This window comes from Coregonus clupeaformis, chromosome 1, assembly GCF_020615455.1.
Source record: "Coregonus clupeaformis isolate EN_2021a chromosome 1, ASM2061545v1, whole genome shotgun sequence".
NCBI classification, from domain to species: domain Eukaryota; kingdom Metazoa; phylum Chordata; class Actinopteri; order Salmoniformes; family Salmonidae; genus Coregonus; species Coregonus clupeaformis.
This window is the reverse complement of record NC_059192.1, coordinates 31,799,110-31,815,875: the sequence shown is the minus strand read 5'-3', so window position 1 is coordinate 31,815,875 and position 16,766 is coordinate 31,799,110.

Genomic DNA, 16,766 nt, shown 5'->3' with positions numbered 1-16,766 from the left:
ATCACAGTGGTTGTAGAGGGTGCAACAGGTCAGCACCTCAGGAGTAAGTCTGTTGGCTTTTCATCTCCGAGCAGATATAAACCTGGTGTTCCATAACGCACCACTTTATCCCATAACGCACCACTTTATTTTGTGAGTTTGCTCAATTTTACACCAAATAATTGAGGCTTGCCTAATTATGAGCCACCTTTATTTGTTGGTGTCTGATTTCGAGAAACGACACAAGTAACAGGATGTAGCTCAGTTGGTAGAGCATGGCGTTTGCAACGCCAGGGTTGTGGGTTTGATTCCCACGGGGGGCCAGTATGAAAAAAATAAATACAAAAAATAATGTATGCACTCACTAACTGTAAGTCGCTCTGGATAAGAGCGTCTGCTAAATGACTAAAATGTAAAATGTAAATGTAACATTTGAAATACCTCCCAAATTAAATGTTTAACTGTTACTGAGGTTTATATCTTGTAAAATGACAGGCTGAATTTTCTTATTTGAATTTCATGCTCATTTTATTATTTAAATGTGGAACATGAACCGCATCATTCAAGTCACCAGTGTCTCCCGAACAGGGGAGAACGACTGCCCCCTCTCATTGGAGCCACGAAGTTCAAGGCTGATCGCGGTACTGCAGGCATTATTTGCAGAAAACAGGATCCCCCATTATAGTGAAGGGGAAAACGACAATCTTTGTGTAAAAAATATATAAAAATGGAAGACAATCATGGTACCAATGATTACTTCTAATACACCAGATGTATGTCCTTGAACCGATTATTTTAACGTCGCACACAGAAGAAGTTATAAGGATAATTTAGTAGCCAATAGCAGCCTGCAGTACCCCGGTTGGCCTTCAACTTGACATACTCAATGAATCAAATCAAATCAAATTTTATTTGCCACATGCGCCGAATACAACAGGTGTAGACATTACCGTGAAATGCTTACTTACAGCCCTTAACCAACAATGCATTATTTATTTTTTTATAAAAAAAAGTAAAATAAAACAACAAAGTGTTGAGAAAAAAAAGAGCAGAAGTAAAATAAAATAACAGTAGGGAGGCTATATACAGGGGGGTACCGGTGCAGAGTCAATGTGCGGGGACACCGGCTAGTTGAGGTAATGTGGGGACATGTGGGTAGAGTTAAAGTGACTATACATAAATAATTAACAGAGTAGCAGCAGCGTAAAAAGATGGGGTGGGGGTGCAAATAGTCCGGGTAGCCATGAAGAAGAAGCTGTTGAGAAGCCTTTTGGACCTAGACTTGGCGCTCCGGTACCGCTTGCCGTGCGGTAGCAGAGAGAACAGTCTATGACTAGGGTGGCTGGAGTCTTTGACAATTTTGAGGGCCTTCCTCTGACACCGCCTGGTATAGAGGTCCTGGATGGCAGGAAGCTTGGCCCCAGTGATGTACTGGGCCGTACGCACTACCCTCTGTAGTGCCTTGCGGTCGGAGGCCGAGCAGTTGCCATACCAGGCGGTGATGCAACCAGTCAGGATGCTCTCGATGGTGCAGCTGTAAAACTTTTTGAGGATCTGAGGACCCATGCCAAATCTTTTCAGTCTCCTGAGGGGGAATAGGCTTTGTCGTGCCCTCTTCACGACTGTCTTGGTGTGTTTGGTCATGATAGTTCGTTGGTGATGTGGACACCAAGGAACTTGAAGCTCTCAACCTATTCCACTACAGCCCCGTCGATGAGAATGGGGGCGTGCTCTGTCCTCTTTTTTTTTCCTGTAGTCCACAATCATCTCCTTTATCTTGGTCACGTTGAGAGAGAGGTTGTTATCCTGGCACCACACGGCCAGGTCTCTGACCTCCTCCCTATTTGTCTCATCGTTGTCAGTGATCAGGCCTACCACTGTTGTGTCGTCGGCAAACCTAATGATGGTGTTGGAGTTGTGACCGGCCATGCAGTCATGGGTGAACAGGGAGTACATGAGGGGACTGAGCACGCACCCCTGAGGGGCCCCCGTGTTGAGGATCAGCGTGGCAGATGTGTTGTTACCTAGCCTTACCACCTGGGGGCTGCCCGTCAGGAATTCCAGGATCCAGTTGCAGAGGGAGGTGTTTAGTCCCAGGGTCCTTAGCTTAGTGATGAGCTTTGAGGGCACTACAGTCCTGTAGCTTTGCATCTGCATCATCTGACCACTTTTTTATTTTACAGAGTCACTGGTGCGTCCTGTTTTAGTTTTTGCTTATAAGCCGGAATCAGGAGAATAGAGTTATGGTTAGATTTGCCAAATGGAGGGCGAGGGAGAGCTTTGTATGCGTCTCTGTGTGTGGAGTAAAGGTGGTCTAGAGTAATTTTTTTCCTCTGGTTGCACTTTTAACACGCTGGTAGAAATTAGGTAGAACGGATTTAAGTTTCCCTGCATTAAAGTCCCTGGCCACTAGGAGCGCTGCCTCTGGATGAGTGTTTGCCTGTTCACTAATGGCCTTATTCAGCTCATTCAGTGCAATCTTAATGCCAGCATTGGTTTGTGGTGGTAAATAGACAGCTATGAAAATATAGATGAAAACTCTCTTGGTAAATAGTGTGGTCTACAGCTTATCATAAGGTACTCTATCTCAGGCGAGCAAAACTCGAGACTTCCTTAATATTTGATTTTGTGCACCAGCGGAGTCAGCCGTTCTATCCTGCCAATGTAGTGTATAGCCCGCTAGCTGTATGTTGTCCATGTTGTCGTTCAGCCACGACTCGGTGAAACATAAGATATTACCATTTTTAATGTCCCGTTGGTAGGATAAGCATAATCGTAGGTAATCTAATTTATTTTCCAATGATTGAAGATTGGCTAATAGGATTGATGGAAGAGGCAGTTTACTCGCTCGCCGTCGGATCCTTACGTGGCACCCCGACCTACGTCCACGATATCTCCGTCTCTTTCTCCTGCGAATGACAGGGATTTGGGCCTTGTCGAGTGTCTGTAGGATATCCTTCGCGGCCGCCTCGTTGAAGAAAAAATCTTCGTCCAATACAAGGTGAGTAATCGCTGTCCTGATATCCAGAAGCTCTTTTTGGTTATAAGAGATGATGGCAGAAACATTATGTACAGAATAATTTACAGATAACGTGAAAAAACCCACATAATAGTACAATTGGTTAGAGGGCTGTAAAATGGCAGCCATCTTCTCTGGCACCAATGAGAGGAGGCGGCACTGAGCTAGCCTGCAACGTCACTTACTGGACTAGCTCAAACTGTGCATGTTTTGGGAGAATGCATACTCCTGGCGTCCTCGCTCCTCGCCTTCTTCTTAAAACCCATTGGATGAGCAAGCCAGAGGTCCCTCCCAGAGCCAGAGGCCAGCTCTGATGCTTGTCGGATGAGGCAAGGCTTGCAAACTATTACGGATTACAAAAGGGAAACCCAGCAGCAAGCTACCCAGTGGCGTGAGCCTGCCAGACGAGCTACATGCCTTCTATGCTTGCTTCGAGGCAAGAAACACTGAACCATGTATGAGAGAACCAGCTGTTCCGGACGACTGTGTGATCTCGCTCTCCATAGTCGATGTGAGTAAGAGATTGATTTGAGTAAGACATTTAAAAACAGGTTAACTATCACAAGGCCACGGGACCAGATGGACTACCAGGACTGCGCTGCTCTGATCAGCTGGCAAGTGTCTTCACTGATTTTCAACCTCTCCCTTACCTAGTCTGTAATACCTACATGTTTCAGGCATGCATACCACCATAGTCCCTGTGCACAAGAACGCCAAGGTAACCTGTCTAAATGAATATCGCCATGTAGCACTCACATCTGAAATGCTTTGAAAGGCTGGTCATGGCTCACATCAACTTCATCATCCCAGACCCACTAAAATTCGCAAACTGCCCCAACCGATCCACAGATGACGCAATCTCTATTGCACACCACACTGTCCTCTCCCACCTGGATAAGAGGAACACCTACAGTGCCTTCGGAAAGTATTCAGACCCCTTGACTTTTTCCCCCATTTTGTTACGTTACAGCCTTATTCTAAAATTTATTAAATTGTTTTTTTCCCCCCATCATCAACCTGCACACAATACACCATAATGACAAAGCAAAAACAGGTTTAGAAATGCTTGCTAATTTATTACAAATAAAAAACAAATACCTTATTTACATAAGTATTCAGACCCTTTACTCAGTACTTTGTTGAAGCACCTTTGGCAGCGATTACAGCATCGAGTCTTCTTGGGTATGACGCTAAAAGCTTGGCACACCTGTATTAGGGGAGTTTCTCCCATTCTTCTCTGCAGATCCTCTCAAGCTCTGTCAGGTTGGATGGGGAGCGTCGCTGCACAGCTATTTTCAGGTCTCTCCAGAGATGTTAAAGTCCGGGCTCTCGCTGGGCCACTCAAGGACATTCAGAGACTTATCCCGAAGCCACTCCTGCATTGTCTTGGCTGTGTGCTTAGGGTCGTTGTCCTGTTGGAAGATGAACCTTCGCCCCAGTCTGAGGTCCTGAGCGCTCTGGAGCAGGTTTTTATCAAGGATCTCCCTGTACTTTGCTCCGTTCATCTTTCCCTCAATCCTGACTAGTCTCCCAAACCCTGCCACTGAAAAACATCCCCACAGCATGATACTGCCACCACCATGCTTCACCGTAGGGATGGTGCCAGGTTTCCTCCAGACATGACGCTTGGCATTCAGGCCAAAGAGTTCAATCTTGGATTCATCAGACTAGAGAATCTTGTTTCTCATGACAGTGGTATGCCTGATCGCAACGATGATGAGAAAGCCTATAAGGAGGTGATCAGTGACCTGGCAGTGTGGTGCCAGGACAATATACTTTCCCTCAATGTCAGCAAGACAAAGGAGCTGAACATGGACTACAGGAAATGGAGGGCCGACCACGCCCCCATCCACATTGACGGGGCATTAGTGGAGTGGGTCGAGAGCTTCAAGTTCCTCAGTGTCCACATCACTAAGGAATTAACATGTTCCACACACATCAACACAGTTGTGAAGAAGGCACAACAATGCCTCTTCCCCCTCAGGAGGCTGAAAAGATTTGGCTGCACCATTTGAAAAGCTGCACCATTGGGAGCATCTTGGCTGGCTGCATCACCGCTTTGTATGGCAACTGTTTTTGGCATCTGACCGCAATGCGCTACAGAGGGTAGTGCGTACGGCCTAGTACATCACTGGGGACGAGCTCCCCGCCATCCAGGACATCTATACCAGGCAGTGTCAAATTGTCAAAGACTCCAGCCACCCAAGTCACTGTTCTCTCTGCAACTGCACAGCAGGCGGTACCGATGCACCATGTCTGGAACCAACAGGACCATGAACAGCTTCTACCACAAGCCATAAGACTGCTAAATATACTGAACAAAAATATAAACACAACATCAAATCAAATTTTATGTGTCACATGCGCCGAATACAACAGGTGTAGACCTTCCCGCGAAATGCTTACTTACAAGCCCTTAATCCACAATGCAGTTCAAGAAATAGTTAAGAAAATATTTAATAAATAAACTAGATAAATTTTTTTAATAAAAAGTAACACAATAAAATAACAATAACGAGGCTATATACAGGTGGTACCGGTACCGAGTCAATGTGCAGGGGTACAGGTTAGTCAAGGTCATTTGTACATGTAGGTAGGGGTAAAGTGACTATTCATAGATAATAAACAGCGAGTAGCAGCAGTGTAAAAACAAAAGGGGGGTGTCAATGCAAATAGTCCGGGTGGCCATTTGATTAATTGTTCAGCAGTCTTATGGCTTGGGGGTAGAAGCTGTTGAGGAGCCTTTTGGACCTAAACTTGGCGCTCCGGTACTGCTTGCCGTGCGGTAGCAGAGAGAACAGTCTGTCTTGGTTGACTGGAGTCTTTGCCAATTTTTTGGGCCTTCCTCTGACACCGCCTAGTATATAGGTCCTGGATGGCAGGAAGCTTGGCCCAAGTGATGTACTGGGCCATATTCACCACCCTCTGTAGCGCCTTACGGTCGGATACCGAGCAGTTGCCATACCAGGCGGTGATGCAACCAGTCAGGATGCTCTCAATGGTGCAGCTGTATAACTTTTTGAGGATCTGGGGACCCATGCCAAATGTTTTCAGTCTCCTGAGGGGGGAAAGGTGTTGTCGTGCCCTCTTCATGACTGTCTTGGTGTGTTTGGACCATGATAGTTTGTTGGTGATGTGGACACCAAGGAACTTCAAACTCTCGACCTGCTCCACTACAGCCCCGTCGATGTTAATGGGGGCCTGTTCGGCCCTCCTTTTCCTGTAGTCCACGATCAGCTCCTTTGTCTTGCTCACATTGAGGGAGAGATTGTTGTCCTGGCACCACACGGCCAGGTCTCTGACCTTCTCCCTATAGGCTATCTCATTGTTGTCGGTGATCAGGCCTACCACTTGTGTCATCAGCAAACTTAATGATGGGGTTGTAGTTGTGCTTGGCCACGCATTCGTGGGTGAACAGGGAGTACAGGAGGGGACTAAGCACACACACACCTGAGGGGCCCCAGTGTTGAGGATCAGCATGGCAGATGTGTTGTTGCCTACCCTTACCACCTGGGGGCAGCCCGTCAGGAATTTCAGGATCCAGTTGCAGAGGGAGGTGTTTAGTCCCAGGGTCCTTAGCTTAGTGATGAGCTTTGTGGGCACTATGGTGTTGAACGCTGAGCTGTAGTCAATGAACAGCATTCTCACATAGGTATTCCTTTGGTCCAGGTGGGAAAGGGCAGTGTGGCGCGCGATTGAGATTGCATCATCTGTGGATCTGTTGGGGCAGTATGCAAATTGGAGTGGGTCTAGGGTTTCCAGGATGATGTGAGTCATGACCAGCCTTTCAAAGCACTTCATGGCTACCGACGTGAGTGCTATGGGGCAGTAGTCATTTTGGCAGGTTACCTTCGCTTTCTTGGGCACGGGGACTATGGTGGTCTGCTTGAAACATGTAGGTATTACAGACTCGGTCAGGGAGAGTTTGAAAATGTCAGTGAAGATACTTGCCAGTTGGTCAGCGCATGCTCCGAGTATACGTCCTGGTAATCCGTCTGGCCCCGCTGCCTTGTGAATGTTGACCTGTTTAAAGGTCTTGCTCACATCGGCTACGGAGAGTGTGATCACACAGTCGTGCGGAACAGCTGGTGCTCTCATGCATGCTTCAGCGTTGCTTGCCTCGAAGCGAGCATAAAAGGCATTTAGCTCGTCAAGTAGGCTTGCGTCACTGGGCAGCTCGCGGCTGGGTTTCCCTTTGTAGTCCGTAATAGTTTGCAAGCCCTGCCACATCCGACGAGCGTCAGAGCCGGTACAACAATTTCAAAGATTTTACTGAGAGTTACAGTTCATATAAGGAAGTCAGTCAATTGAAATAAATGTATTAGGTCCTAATCTATAGATTTCACAACTGAGAATACAAAAAAAAAGTAGGGGCGTGAATTAGAAAATCAGTCAGTGACCACCATTTGCCTCATGCAGCATCACACATCTCCTTAGCATAGAGTTGATCAGGCTGTTGATTGTGGCCTGTGGAATTTTGTCCCACTCCACTTCCATGGCTGTGCAAAGTTGCTGGATATTGGCGGGAACTGGAACACGCTGTCGTACATGTCGATCCAGAGCATCCCGAACATGCTCAATGGGTGACATGTCTGGTGAGTATGCAGGCCATGGAAGAACTGGGACATTTTCAGCTTCCAGGAATTGTGTACAGATCCTTGCAACATGAGGCTGTGCATTATCATGATGAAACATGAGGTGATGGTGGCAGATGAATGGTACGACAATGGGCCTCAGGATCTCGTCACGGTATCTCTGTGCAGTCAAATTGCCATAGATAAAATGCAATTGTGTTTATTCTCCGTAGCTTTTGCCTGCCCATACCATAACCCCACCGTCACCATGGGGCACTGCAGTTGTGGGGCCGGTGGGACGTACTGCCAAATTCTCTAAAACGACATTGGAGAATGATAAAGAAATGAACAGTCAATTCTCTGGCAACAGCTCTGGTGGATATTCTTGCAGTCAGCATGCCAATTGCACGCTCCATCAAAACTTGAGACACCTATGACATTGTGTTGTGTGACAAAACTGTACATTTTAGAGTGGCCTTTTATTGTCCCCAGCACAAGGTGCACCTGTGTAATGATCATGCTGTTTAATCAGCTTCTTGATATGCCACATCTGTCAGGTGGATGGATTATCTTGGCAAGGGATAAATGCTCATTAACAGGGATGTAAACAAATTTGTGCACAAAATTTGAGAAATAAGCTTTTTGTGCAAATGAAAACCTCATGAAACCAACACTACATGTTGCGTTTATATTTTTGTTCAGTGTAGTTAACCAATTATCTACCCAGACTATCTGCATTGACCCCTTTTGCACTAACTCTTTTGACTCATCACATACGCTGTTGCTACTGCTTACTGTACTGCTACTGTTGCCTAGTCACTTTACCCCTAGGACATTTTTTTTTTTTTACATTTTAGTCATTTAGCAGACGCTCCTATCCAGAGCGACTTACAGTTAGTGAGTGCATACATTATTTTTTTGTTTATTATTATTTAATTTTTTCATACTGGCCCCCCGTGGGAATCGAACCCACAACCCTGGCGTTGCAAACGCCATGCTCTACCAACTGAGCTACATCCCTGCCAGCCATTCCCTCCCCTATCCTGGATGACGCTGGGCCAATTGTGCGCCGCCCCATGGGTCTCCCGGTCGTGGCCGGCTACGACAGAGCCCGGATTTGAATCTAGTGGCACAGCTAGCACTGCGATGCAGTGCCTTAGACCACTGCGCCACTCTGGAGTACATATCTACCTCAATTACCTCGTACCCCTGCACATAGCCAAGTTATCGTTACTCATTGTGTATTTATTCCTTGTCTTCTATTATTTTTCTCTCTGCATTGTTGGGAAGGGCCTGAAAGTAAGCAATTCACAGTTAGTCTACACCGGATGTTTATGAAGCATGTGACAAATAAAATAATATTTGATTTGAGGAGGTGGGGAGAGAGGGGAGTATGCAATTGAGATTCTCCCTGTCTACAGAAATCTCCCACGAGACGCCATCTTAACCGACTTCCTGGGCTTCAAATGCACTATTGAGTCTTCACATAGGAATGAATGGTGTCACGTGATCAATGGCTTTATCCATTCATATACACTGAGTGTACAAAACATAAAGAACACCTTCCTAATATTGAGTTGCACCCTCTTTTGCCGTCAGAACAGCCTCAATTAGTCAGGGCACGGACTCTTCAAGGTGTCGAAAGCGTTCCACAGGGATGCTGGCCCATGTTGACTCCAATGCATCCCACAGTTGTGTCAAGTTGGCAGGATGTCCTTTGTGTGGGGGTGGGGGTATTTTGTGGCACAGTCCATGCCTATGCAGCGCTACGAGCCAGAAGGTTGAGGGTTCACTGACCACCACGGACGAGCTAACTCAATCGAAGTTGACTGCAGACAATGATCAGCTTGGTAGAAATCAGATTTTCAACACTATATAAAATATATTCAACATATTTTCCACCAACAGGTTTCTGTGCCAATGCACTACACAACCAATAAGCAAAGCATACAGACTTCGGAACCTTCAACATCGTGGTTTGTGTTTAACACCACAATCAAATAGACTATTGTCAATCTTGACAAACAGACAATAGGGCTAAATCCCTCCCTATCTTGTAGGCCTACCCTGCATCGAAGGCTTGGCAATCTTGGTGTTTTGTAACAAATGCATTTTTCCATTCAACAAATGGCCGCTACAAAGTTTGGATGCTGGAATTATATTTTGGATGAACATGTGCATGCCTACAGGACACTTTTGAAATAGCCTAAATCAAATGAAAACATTGTGACTGGTTGTGTTTATACCACACGTAAAAGGTAATACATTAAAAAAGTTAAATGACAAATATTTAGGCTATTTTGAAGTGTTAAGTTCTAGGTGCATGAGGAATAGCTGCTCGGATTGGAGAGGAGGCAGAGCGCGTTAAGCTTTCCTGAATAACTGGGCCTGCTGGGAGCATTCAGTGCATTCGGAAAGTATTCAGACATCTTGACTTTTTCCACATTTTGTTACGTTACAGCCTTATTCTAAAATGGATTCAATCGTTTCCCTCCCCACATCAATCTACACACAAAGCAAAAACAGGTTTTTAGAATGGTTTACTAATTTATAAAAATAAATAAAAATAAAATACGTATTTACAGTATTCAGACCCTTTGCTATGAGACTCGAAATTGAGCTCAGGTGCATCCTGTTTCCATTGATAATCCCTGAGATGGTTCTACAACTTGGAGTCCACCTAGGGTAAATTCAACTGATTGGACATGATTTGGAAAGGCACACACCTGTCTGTATAAGTTCCCACAGTTGACAGTGCATGTCAGAGTAAAAACCAAGCCCTGAGGTCGAAGGAATTGTCTGTAGAGCTTGGAGACAGGATTGTGTCGAGGCACAGATCTGGGCAAGGGTACCAAAAAATTCTGCAGCATTGGTCTCCAAGAACACAGTGGCCTCCATCATTCTTAAGTGGAAGTTTGGAACCAACAAAAATCTTCCTAGAGCTGGCCGCCCAGCCGAACTGAGCAATCAAGGGAGAAGGGCCTTGGTCAGGGAGGTGACCAAGAACCCAATGGTCACTCTGACAGCGCTCCAGAGCTCCTCTGTGGAGATGGGAGAACCTTCCAAAAGGACAACCATCTCTGCAGCACTCCACCAATCAGGCCTTTATGGTAGAGTGGCCAGACAGAACTATTGAATCCATTTTAGAATAAGGCTGTAACGTAACAAAATGTGGAAAAAGTCAAGGGGCCTGAATACTTTCCAAATGCTCTGTATGTGGCACACTATCATTTGAAGACTTTGGAAAATAATGATCTGTAACAGACAGCACATCTCAGTATCAGAACTTAAAATACAGCCAGACTGGCCTGCTACTGTGCCTTTCTAGACCGTATAAACTGTGGAGAGTAGACCCACAACTGATCCAAATGGAATAAAATACTCAAATCACAACGCTTTTTCACCGTTATTCAAATGACATTTTTAATGCAGTTTACAGCCTAGAGTATAATTCTGTACTCCCATGAAAAAAATAATGCAATTATTTATTGCATAGTGGTGTTGTAGGCTAGTCTAGGTAAGATAATTGTATCGACCCTAAACTGCCCGTCTCATGTCTTCACTGTGCTTTCATGCTCAATGATGCACCTGGCCTTTCCGCTTATATTGAACATTGGTGCAGCTTTGAATGATTTTGTGTGTGGTATAAGGCTAGTTAGCCTATTGTCACTATGAATGGTGGCTAGATAGAGGGCCGGATAGACAGACTGGTAGACTATTATTGACCTGTGGTATAGTTAGCGCATGGAAAAGTGTAGTGCATAAGGGAAGTACCAAAACACCTTGATACAGGTCGTTATCAATGAAAAGTCACAAGGTGCAGAGCGTTTGATTTGCCTGCTAGGGGGCAAGGAGACCCCAGCTCCGCTAAAACCATTGACAACTGTGTGTCAATTTTTAAATAACTATTTGGATGTAATATCATCACCTCATGAAGAGTATAGTCAGAACTACACATTTCTTGATTTTTCCATGCAAAACAATTGTTCACATTTAGCTCTTTAGTACTGTAACTTCATGCTTTTCATGATCAACTGATCATGTCATTTCAGATACAGAAGGCTAGCCTCAAGATATCTCTCAATATTGGCCACCATAAATTGGATTTGAGTAATATAAAATAAAAATGAACTTGACCTGACAAGCATGAGTGGTTTAGGTTAATTTCCCATCCTTTGTGGGCTGTTGCCTGTCAATCAGCAGAAGGGCGTATTTGCCGATGTACTGTTAGCTGTTAATGTTTACTTTGCAAGCTACCAGTAGAAACTTTGTACAGTTCAGCTGAACATACTGGTAAGTAGACCTAATGTACTTTTTTCTCCAACCAATAGGCCTACCTAGCGAAGTTAGCTAACATTATCCCCTTTTCAACATTGTTTTTAAGAGTGTTTAATCACGATTGCTGCTGACAGATATAAGTTACATTGATTAATGGACCACATCAAATTGGCTAGCTAATAACAGATTACATCAATATGGCTTGTTAACAAACTGTTAGGTGATAAACTAGAAGGTTATATTTGCTTGCCATCTATAGTGGTGATGACAGTAGTCCGACTGACAACTTCACCAGGACGAGGACTTGCCGATGTCAAGCTCTTTCCAAAAGCCTAATCTACTAGCTACATGCCAAATGGATAGGCTGAAAATACATGATCAATTGATGTTTACTGATCATGAGAAGCATGAGGTTACTTGCTGTATAACTCCGATGATAGAGCCAAATGTGGAATGATCGGAAATGTGTAGTTTATTGCTCTTCAAGATGTGATAAATGCAACATGTAAAATGTTGGTCCCATGTTTCATGAGCTGAAATAAAAGATCCCAGAAAATTTCCAGATGCACAAAAAGCGTATTTCTCTCAAATTGTGTGCACTAATTTGTTTAAATCCCTGTTATTGAGCATTTATCCTTTGCCAAGACAATCCATCCACCTGACATGTGTGGCATATCAAGAAGCTGATTAAACAGCATAATCATTACACAGGTGCACCTTGTGCTGGGGACAATAAAAGGCCACTAAAATGTGCAGTTTTGTCACAACATAATGACACAGATGTTTCAAGTTGAGGGAGCGGGCAATTGACATGCTGACTGCAGGAATGTTCCCCAGAGCTGTTGCCATAACATTTTATTTTAATTTCTCTACCAAAAGCCGCCTCCAACGTCGTTTTAGAGAATTTGGCAGTACGTCCAACCGGCCTCACAACCGCAGACCACGTGTAACCACACCAGCCCAGGACCTCCACATCCCGCTTCTTTACATGCGGGATTGTCTAAAACCAGCCACCCGGACAGCTGATGAAACTGTGGGTTTGCACAACCAAAGGATTTCTGCACAAACTGTCAGAAACAGTCTAAGGGAAGCTCATATGTGTGCTCTTCGTCCTCACTAGGGTCTTGACCTAACTGCATCGTAACCGACTTCAGTGGGCAAATGTTCACCTTCGATGGCCACTGGCACGCTGGAGAAAAGTGCTCTTCACGGATTAATCCTGGTTTCAACTGTACCGGGCAGATGTTGTGTGGGTGAGCGGTTTGCTGATGTCAACGTTGTGAAGAGTGCCCCGTGGTGGGGTTATGGTATGGGCAGGCATAAGCTGTTGACAATGAATACAATTGCATTTTATTGATGGCAATTTGAATGCACAGAGATACCGTGACGAAATCCTGAGGCCCATTTATACGCCGCCATCACCTCATATTTCAACATGATAATGCGCAGCCCCATGTCGCAAGGATCTGTACACAATTACTGGAAGCAGAAAATGTCCCAGTTCTTCCATGGCCTGCATACTCACCAGACATGTCACCCATTGAGCATGTTTGGGATGCTCTGGACAATCCTGCCAATATCCAGCAACTTCGCACAGCCATTGAAGAGGAGTGGGACTGCATTCCACAGGCCACAACTCTGCGAAGGAGATGTTGTGCTGCATGAGGCACATAGTGGTCACACCAGATACTGATTGGTTTTCTGATCCACAACCCTACTTTTTTTTTTTTTGTCATCTGTGACCAACAATACTACATGATTCCATACGTGTTATTTCATAGTTGATGTCTTCACTATTATTCTACAATGTAGAAAATAGTAAAAATAAAAGAAAAACCCTTCAATGAGTAGGTGTTCTAAAACTTTTGACCGGTAGTGTACATTTACCTAATCTAGTTTATACACAAAGTGTTTAGGGTTACCTTTAGCACTAAGATTATGCTTAATATTTTACAGGCAGAACCAAGTAAGACAAATAGGAAAGCTGTATTGTAATAGTGGATGAATATGTTCAATGCAGATATTTACTGTAGTTTGTATTAAATAAAGATGTTTTTCATATCACAATTGTCACTATGTTCAATGGCAAAATTTAAAATGTGAAGATAAAAACAAACAATTGAATACCTGAATAGTGGAATTCAGTCACATTTTAAATATAACCATATGATCTAAAACTGTGATTCAGATGTAATAGGGCCTAATTAATTAATTTAAATTGACTGATTACCTGATATGAAGTGTAACTCAGTAAAATCTTTGAAATTGTTGCATGTTACGTTTATTTTTGTTCAGTCTAGTTAATATTTATTTTAAAATCCCTTAAAACAGCACGTAGGCTTAGTTGTCAATGGTTTTAGCAGAGCTGGGGGTCTCCTTGACCCAGAGCAGCCAAATCGAACGCTCTGCACGGTATTGTGAAGTTTTATTGCACGCAAGCAAGCAGTTGAGGAAATCTGGCTAGGATGGAAGAAATTATATAGTAAAAGCTGCAAAAGGGCGAATGTAAACAGGAAAAAAAAAACACACTACCCTCCCGTGCCCAATAATAATAATAATAATAATAAAAACAAAGCAACAATTTCTGGGGACAACCCTCCCCTATTCCCCTCCACCACCACTGACTAAGCTTATTAATGGTGTGTGTCATGACATTTTTTAAGTTGGTTGCCATAAGGTGACACCAGCTGTCATGGCTGTTTATGTCATCATGACAGTGTTATGTAGCCCTTACGACCGAGGCTTAAAGTAAAATGTAAAAAGTAGAACCCCTTGTTGAGATGACATTTGCACCTCGACAATACAATATTTCCTCTCTGTACATTACAATAATTCATACACACTACCGGTAAAAAGTTTTAGAACACCTACTCATTCAAGGGTTTTTCTTTAATTTTTTTACTGTTTTCTACATTGTAGAATAATAGTGAAGACATCAAAACTATGAAATAACACATACGGAATCATATAGTAACCAAAAAAAGTGTTAAACAAATATATATTTTATATTTGACATTCTTCAAATAGCCACCCTTTGCCTTGATGACAGCTTTGCACACGCTTGGCATTCTCTCAACCAGCTTCACCTGGAATGCTTTTCCAACAGTCTTGAAGGAGTTCCCACATATGCTGAGCACGTTGGCTGCTTTTCCTTCCCTCTGCGGTCCGACTCATCCCAAACCATCTCAATTTGGTTGAGGTCGGAGGATTGTGGAGGCCAGGTCATCTGATTCAGCACTCCATCCCTCTCCTTCTTGGTAAAATAGCCCTTACACAGCCTGGAGGTGTGTTGGGTTATTGTCCTGTTGAAAAACAAATAATAGTCCCACTAAGCCCAAACCAGATGGGATGGCGTATCGCTGCAGAATGCTGTGGTAACCATGCTTGTTAAGTGTGCCTTTAATTCTAAATAAATCACAAACAGGGTCACCAGCAAAGTACCCCCACACCATAAAACCTCTTCCTCCATGCTTTATGGTAGGAAATACACATGCGGAGATCATCCATTCATCCAAATTGGAACCAAAAATCTCCAGTTTGGACTCATCAGACCAAAGGACACATTTCCACCGGTCTAATGTGCATTGCTCATGTTTCTTGGCCCAAGCAAGTCTCTTCTTCTTATTGGTGTCTTTTTAGTAGTGGTTTCTTTGCAGCAATTCAACCATGAAGGCCTAAAATCACAGTCTCCTCTGAACAGTTGATGTTGAGATGTGTGTTATTTGAACTTTGTGAAGCATTTATTTGGGCTGCAATTTCTGAGGCTGGTAACTCTAATGAACTTATCCTCTGTAGCAGAGGTAACTCTGGGTCTTCCATTCCTGTGGCGGTCCTCATGAGAGCCAGTTTCATCATAGCGCTTGATGGTTTTTGCAACTACACTTGCAGAAACTTTAAAAGTTCTTGAAATGTTCTGTATTGACTGACCTTCATGTCCTAAAGTAATGGACTGTCATTTCTCTTTGCTTATTTGAGCTGTTCTTGCCATAATATGGACTAGGTCTTATACCAAATAGGGCTATCTTCTGTATACCCCCCCTACCTTGTCACAACACAACTGATTGGCTCAAATGCATCAAGGAGGAAAGAAATTCCACAAATTAACTTTTAAGAAGGTACACCTGTTAATTGAAATGCATTCCAGGTGACTACTTCATGAAGCAGGTTGAGAGAATGCCAAGAGTGTCCAAAGCGGTCATCAAGGCAAAGGGTGGCTATTTGAAGAATCTCAAATATAAAATATATTTAGATTTGTTTAACACGTTTTTGGTTACTACATGATTCCATGTGTTATTTCATAGTTTTGATGTCTTCACTATTATTCTACAATGTAGAAAATAGTAAAAATAAAGAAAAACCATTGAATGAGTAGGTGTTCTAAAACTTTTGACCGGTAGTGTACATTTACCTAATCTAGTTTATACACAAAGTGTTTAGGGTTACCTTTAACACTAAGATAATTCTTAACATTTTACAGGCAGAACCAAGTAAGGCAAATAGGAAAGCTGTATTGTAGTAGTAGATGAATAAGTTCAATGCAGATATTTACTGTAGTTTGTATTAAATAAATATGTTTTTCATATCACAATTGTCACTTTATGTTCAATGGCAAAATTTTAAATGTGAAGATAAAAACAAACAATTGAATACCTGAATAGTGGAATTCAGTCCCGTTTTAAATATAACCATATGATCTGAAACTATGTGATTCAGACATATTGGGTTGTTAAGGGAATAAAGATATTGTACATTACAATGGCCACTCAACTAATAACTACGCACATTACACTGCATTTAAAACAAGAGCTTAAAGCGGCAATCAGCAGTAGAAACAATAACAAAGAGACTCCCTGTTTCAGTAAAAAGCTGAGGGATGGGGCTGGAGAAATCTAACCACTCAAATTCATAGACAGCTA